The sequence below is a fragment of the Helianthus annuus genome, chromosome 9 (genome assembly GCF_002127325.2).
Source record: "Helianthus annuus cultivar XRQ/B chromosome 9, HanXRQr2.0-SUNRISE, whole genome shotgun sequence".
NCBI lineage: Eukaryota > Viridiplantae > Streptophyta > Magnoliopsida > Asterales > Asteraceae > Helianthus > Helianthus annuus.
In genome coordinates, this window is record NC_035441.2 from 95385322 (window position 1) to 95391876 (window position 6555).

Sequence of the window (6555 nt, forward strand, 5' to 3'; positions counted from 1 at the left end):
ATAATCATGTAAGCACACAAGCGTTTTATTATGAATATATATTCTCAATATATTTAACAGGTTCCATTTACAAAAATCCACCTCCGACACTTGGTTATTTTGTAATAAAAATCATGGCGAAACTTATATTTTAGAAAACAAGTTAAAAATATATTTATAACACTTGTCACCAAAATATTTCTAAGTGTTATATTTCTAGAAAAATATCTCCAAAGTTTCCTCTGTAACTGGAGGTGTCCACGCTTACAAGCGTATCATTTTCTTTTGTAAAATCATGTTAGCTCATTCTCAAATAACCTTCCCGATATTTAGAAATGCTAAACCTTACTTATACCGATTCAGTTTTCAAACACAAAACTGGTTGTTTTCGGTTATTTTATTCAAGTAGTTATCTTATTCCCAAAATTCCCAAATTTTTACAGAGTGACGTATACGACCCAAATATTATTGTGTAAAAATATCGTGGTCCAAATCATCACCAATATTTTATAGAAAATCATTTTCCGGACTGCATTCAGATCTATCTTTTTCTGACTGCAGTTTACGGAACATTTTATTAAAAATTCACCAAAAGTCCGATTTACAAAATTCCAGTTGGAGGATCACGGAGACAACAGTGACCATCTACAGTATAAATTTTATGATCTAACTCCATATAGAATTCAAGTTATGACTGAAAATATGACTCTCTTTTACTTCTGTAAAAATGCAGCTTTAGCTGCTGTTACAAATCGACGCTTTAAAAATAGTAAATGAAGTCCAAAAATTATGATTCCAGTGCCATTAGAACCGTATTTCATAGTACATAAACCTAGACTTCAGAAAATACATTTTTCATTTTATTAAGGCCCTGTTACAGCCAGTTAAAGCCGGCTGAAAAGGCAATTCAGCAAGCTGCTTCATGGCTAAATGTTACTAAAACACACACATACGATTACCATTCATTCTAATATGATTAACATCAGCTCATAAGTCTGTTACAGCAGATTATGGTTTGTTTATTTCAGATTTATCATGATTTCAACATCATTTAACCATACATCTTCTCTTGTTAGTTTAAACTTCAAAACTTTGATGATGTTCTTTAGAGTTCTTATGTTTTCGATCTTTAAAAATCATTAACCACTTAAATAACAAGTAAAATACAAGGATCTAAGTGCTTACCACTAGCACAAGGCTAGGGAAGTTTCAAAGCGTAAAAGTGGTGGATAAAAGAAAACGAGACCGGTCCTTGAGCTTCCGAGAACGCCAAGCTTCGTTGAACGCCTTGTAGCACCTAGAAGTACACTTGGATTGCTTGTTTAAAGATCGAAAGTGATGGTTTGATGGTGGTATGGTGGTGGCCGTGAGTGGTTATGGAGGGAGAGAGAGAGAAGTTTGTTGATGAAGATGGAGATATGAACTAGGGACTTGTGGGTTTACTTATAGACCATTCATCATAAGTGTCCATTAGATATTGTGTTCTCTAGATATAGGGCAAGTGTGATTAAAATAATCAAGAGTGTAAGAGGTGTGTCCCCTAAGGGGACCGATCGGTCATGAGGGGGTTAAGGGGTATGGTTTGATTTGAACCATTTAGTTAGCAACTAGTTAATTTAGTTGAGTGATTTATGTAGTTACTAGTGTGTTATGTATTGTACCGGGTGTTAGGGTATTCGGGGACCCTAACTGGCTCAGAAAAGGAAAAATAGTGTCATTGACAATATTTTTATGTTCCAGGTAAAGTCCGGTTGTTCGGTTGGATACTGATCCGTTAAAGTGCTTAATAAGCATTTAAAGTGTCTTTGATATCATTTTTAGTGACACAATGAATTCCCGACACTTTGGAAAGTGTCTAGTATTATTTTCCCGTGTTTTTTGCACTTTAATAGTTAGCTTAAATGCTGAATTTTGTATTAAAGTGCATAATTTTGTGTTTAAAACATGTTTTACGCACATCCGGTCACTATAACTATCACCTAGTGACGCAGTTCTACAATTCTCACCTCCCTACACTTCCTGCTAGTGTAGCAATCTATTCCCGGCTCATACTGGCCTTAGTGACAGTGTCTGTCTGGTGCTGGCTATGTCAACACGTTCACTGGGTTATCCGTTTATTGTGCTACTGTGCTTTTGTGCATCAAGTTTGTCACTATAGTTCTGTGTAAATAAATGGAGTGATAGTTAATAAAGTATGATGCAAGTATGTGTATGTATCAGAATAACGTAACAGTTAATCCACAATTGTAAGCAAGCACAGTGATTAAGCATTAATTAAACATTAATTAATTTGTACGGATACCTGATTTGGTAAGGGTTGTCACATTCTCCCCCGTTAGAAAAATTTCGTCCTCGAAATGTGTACTACCTTAACCCCTTATGGTTTCGTAACACGTGTATGTATATAATTAATATCGAGGTAGATAATCATCAGACCGAATCAAACCTTACTCACATTTGGTGAGTCCAAGAATATATATATCAACCCGAATTCTAGGGTTAAAAGGTGTGTGCGCATAGCAGTTGACGTCATGGGTACAAGACGTACTTGACATATAGCCTAGTGTAATCCAGCTAGTAGGGGGGTTCCACAAAGAGGAGCCTTGACTAATAAGACTCTCAAACGATCGATTGCAATATGCAAGCGAGTTTTCACGAAACATAGCACCCGCTATATAAATTCAAAAATCAACAACTCAAATGAAATAGTAAATTGATCTGTCAACTCCCGAGTAGATGAATGGTAAAGTTTAGTGTGTTGATATTCTTAAATTTCGAAAGTACACTAAATGAAATACAGGCTAATCTGGTGTATCACGATTCGTAGTTGCATCAGAAATGTTTAAATGACAGGTCAAACTAAAGTATATGCAGCTTTGTGTGAAACAGTTGACCACGATTAGCACAAGTTACAAGTTTGTAATGACAGCACAAGGTGTCGCAATGACATATTCCATAATAGCGATGATTGAACAAGTTCACCGTGTTTGAGATCAGATGAAGGTGTACCGAAACAAGCCTGGAGAATTGATTTTCACAATGTCATAGAGTTTTCGGTTGAATACGGAACATCAAAGGGCCACTGTTTTGATCGAAGATAAAAAAAAGTTTTAAGTATTGCAAGGCATTTGATTGACAACGAAAGAATCGTTAGGAGGTACTTTGTGCTTATGAAATGAATACATGTACCATTGCCTCAACACACAATTGTGTTAAGACTGCATCGATCGGGGATATCAAAATGGATTGTTAACAATTAAGTAGGCAATTAAATCCGTGTATGAGATGAGTAACCCAATTAGCGCAAGCTTCAATTCTGTGAAAGTATCACTGCAAGGTATCGAAATCAATCAACGATTTAGTGGAGTCATAGACCAAACAAGTCTACTATGACTCGAACAAAAGAATCTGCGCCAAAGTATTAGAATATGATGCTCTCAATACATCATATGGCGTCTCAAATCAAACATGTGAACTAGATAAGTTCAAGCAATCGAACTTAGTTTCAGCGTAACCCGACAAGAAACGTACGTATCAACAAGGGAATCTTGGCATGGTAGCAAACATAAACCTTAAACGTAGCTTGAAAGAAAGTGGTTTTCTAGAAAGTGTGTTGACTTGATAATAAAAGTGTCAACAATAACAGTAATGTAGGTCGTTCGAATCACGAATTAGCAATTAGGCTTAGCAAGGTAATATTTAAATTTCAATGAGGTGTTTGTTTGAAACAAAACCACATGCGTAGCAAATGATGCATGTGTGTCATGAAAGTTTCCGAGTATTGAAACAATGACTACTTGCTAAAATGAAGGAATGACCAAGTATCGAAACAGGTGTGTGTCCGCTCTCAGCGAAGAAAATTAACGTGATGCAACTACTTTGCAGGGAGTAGAGATGCAATATCTACTCGTTAGAAGTAAAAAATGAAGACTTCAACGGAAGCAAATTTAAGTACTTTCGGTTTTGTTGATCGAAGTGACAAGTTTGTCAAGTTGACAGATATGGTTTCTAAGTAAAACCCTTACGAGTTTGGTCCTAGGTTCCCAAAGGCCTTAGATATAAGTCTTCTAGATTCTCCAGATTTCGTATCCCATGTGGATCCGGTTTGTACATTGTGTAAGAAACACCATTTTGTCTACGTCTAGAATAAGTCATTGCCCCACAATTTTGCCCTGGTATACTTTCTTCCTGGAGTCACGGCTAATCACAATCGATCATCGGTCAGTCGTGAAATAGTAATTGAATCCTCACAGTAAGTTAAATAATTCGTTACTTCTTAGCAAGAGTTATCAACCCCAGTTGGTTAGGTCGTTCGGCTCCTGGTAGTTTGATGTCAGTTCGGAAGGTATCGTCCGCCCTATTGACGAGTAGAATTAGGATTACCCAAAAGGGAATCTTGGTTTGTTATCTTCCTTCTCTAGCAACCACTGTGGTTACACTGGCAATCCTTGCGTCTCCGAAGGTGTATGTCGCTAAAGTGCATCAATAGCAGACGCTGCATCTGGAATTAAATCGATGCGATAGTTAACTTGTCGTTGAGGAGATAATTCTGGCTCGTCTTCGAGGAAGACTTCAGGATATTTTCCAATCACGGGGGTATCTTTAAGTTTAAGTTCTTCGGCTCCCTTGCCCCGACATGAGCCAAGAAACAACACATCCTTTCCGCAACAACTTTCGTGCCCTCAAGCAATTCGTGATCTGTAGAGACGTATCCTGCTTCGTGAGTCACAATCATTCCTTCATTCATCATCGAGGTGCAGATATCATCCTCCGCTCGACCGCTTGCCAACTAATTCATCCAATTACCACGTTGAAGCTTCCCAACTCAACTGGCAATAGATCTAGCGTAAACTTATGCTCTCCGGGTTCTATCTTGCCGATTCCAGTTACTGCGTTGGCTTCCACTAGCTTCCCCTAAGCTAGTTCTAATGTGTACTGGAATATCTACTTACACGCTACTTAAACCAATTATACTCTCCAACTCTAGAGGTGCGAATCGTAAAATTTGCAACAGTATTTGGCAATACAGATGCATAACATTTAGTAATTCGGGACGTACCGATATCCATACTTGAATCCCTGGCGTGTCTCCCTAGCTCCGGTGGGGAGCTTTCATCCTTGTGCCTGATTATTTTTAGGGCAATATTTTCTGAAATGCTTTTTGCTCCCACAGTTGAAACAACCTTGAGCACATTTCTGTTTACCACTCATTCTTCTTCGACAATTGCCATTGTCGTCGTCCCCTTCGTGATTCTCACTACCGTCTTGGCCCCCATTACCACGTTCAGTATCTTGCCAACAAGTTTCTTTAGGATGCCCCCTCTTTCCACAGTTAGCACATTTTCCATATCTACATAGCCCGACATGATAACGTAAACAATTGTCATACTTAGGTAGGATACCCATGTAGTCTTTTCCCTTTTTGGCCTTCTTCTTGCCATTCCCCCGAGTAACCATCTTGAAATTTGCGAGCTTTCTCTTGTTATCCCCAAATGCCTCTATAGCAGTCTCGTTTTTCTCCTCCGCAGTGGAAAATTCTCCTCGTCTAACTGCTTCTTCCGTGAGTGCCACGCTTATGTTGATAGCCTCGGTGATCGTTGAAGGTTTAGATGTTGTTACCAGGCTTAGAATCTGAGGTGCCAATCCCCTTATGAACTGTTCAATTCTCTTAAACTCTGGTCCCCAGTAGTAAAGCAACTTGTGATAATTCGTTAAATCTCTGCACATACTCCGCTATCTTTGGTCCTTCCATTTTCAAATTCCACAGTTCTGTCTCCAACTTCTGGACTTCTGCCCTCGAGCAATATCTCTTACGCATCAGATCTTTCAGTTCGTCCCATGTCATAGCATACACAGCGGCCTCGCCCATTGTCCGAACTTGATGGTTCCACCATGACAGAGCCTCATCCACCAATAGTCCAGCTATATACGTGACCTGATGTTCGGGGTCACATTTGCTCAATCGTAAAACAGAATCCGTCTTTTCAACCCAGCGTACGAAGGCTAAGGCACCCCCGGTGCCGTCGAACTCTCGAGGTTTGTGGTCCAAGAACTGCTTGTAGGTGCAGCCTGCGATGTAAGCAACAGTATTCGCGTGAGGCCTTCGCAAGGCACTCGTGGAAATGTCCAAACGTTTTGTAACATGTCTTAAAGGATTAGACATTACCGTTGGAGGGGTTATTTCCTGAGGTACCTCTGCTACAATCGGAGCGATGGGCCTCGTATCGTGCGATGGCCTGTAAGAGGTGCTCTCGCATTTCCGCCTCTGTTGTAGGTAGAGGGTGGTTGATATCGACGTTCCCTCGCGTCGACATCTTCTGAGAAGAAGATCGGTTAGGTCAAATCTTATTCGTTCGGGGAGTGCATACAGTTGTTTAGAGGTCATATGCACATACACATAATAGGTTACTAACCCATTAAGCAATAGTATAATCATAGCACAACCAAGTAACTTGGTAATTATATTTATAGCAAGTAAGCACGTAGCACTATAATTATAGCACAAATATGTAGATCAACAACGTGCTTAGTGGGGACATAGCGGCGAAGTTTTTCGTTAGTCATTAATCATAAGTA